This window comes from Otolemur garnettii, unplaced genomic scaffold (genome assembly GCF_000181295.1).
Source record: "Otolemur garnettii isolate 467f Iridium unplaced genomic scaffold, OtoGar3 scaffold00075, whole genome shotgun sequence".
NCBI lineage: Eukaryota > Metazoa > Chordata > Mammalia > Primates > Galagidae > Otolemur > Otolemur garnettii.
Window position 1 is genome coordinate 1993498 of NW_003852470.1, and position 1077 is coordinate 1994574.

A 1077-nucleotide genomic window follows, 5' to 3' on the forward strand; every position below is an offset into this window, starting at 1 on the left:
CCACGGTGGGGCTGTGCTGCCCACGGTGGGGCTGTGCTGTCCACGGTGGGGCCTGTGCTATCCACGGTGGGGCTGTGCTGCCCACGGTGGGGCTGTGCTGTCCACGGTGGGGCTGTGCTGTCCACATGGTTACTGCCGTCCTCACCGTTCCTACAACATCTCCCACTTTGCTCTCAGGATGGTTTTCTTTCTCTCTCTAGAACGTCACTACAATTTTATTTAGTGAAAGGCTGTTGGGGAAGGTGTCCCTAGTTTTCACTATTTTTCATGTCTTTGTTTTTGTTCTTATCTGTGTATTCTGCAGATGTTGGGTACTGTGTTTCATATTTATTAGAAGAGGTGAAGTCTGTTATCATCTTGTTCATTTATCCTATCTACTTGCTGATTTATTGATGAATATGGTTATTGCATCAGTTACTATAAGAGACATGTTAAGATCTCCCATTATGATTATTAGTCTACTTTTTAAACATTCTGCTAACATTTAATGTATGTTAAGGTTATGTTGTTAGGTACACACGTTTAGGACTATGATATCTTCTTGTTATGCAATGCCCTTCTTTAATCTGTGATGACATTTCTTGCCTTAGAGAATGCTTGGTTGGATGTCAGGGCACACGAAACAGCTTTCTTTTGGCTGGTCCTGCAGTTAGTGAGCAGAAATGAAATTGGCCAGAAATGGTGCATTTGATGATCAAGAACAGGAAGAAAAGATTTCTGGACCTGAAGAGGAAGCGATGGTGTCTGGACATGATGGAGAAGCTGCATGTGCACTGTCTGCAGAAGCTGCTTCTCTCCTGGTTGTTCTAGAGCAGTGGTTCTCAACCCTCTGGGTGATATTTTTATGTAGGGACCCTGTCCCAAGAAATAATTTGATTTAAAAATGTGTTAGAAAATCCGTGTGTCTACCTTAAATATAGTAATTTATAAAAATCTAGAACAACCAGCAGACAGGAGGCTTCTGCAGACAGTGCCCGTGACGCTCTAGAACAACCAGGAGACAAGAGGCTTCTGCAGACAGTGCCCGCGACGCTCTAGGACAACCAGGAGACAAGAGGCTTCTGCAGACAGTGCCCG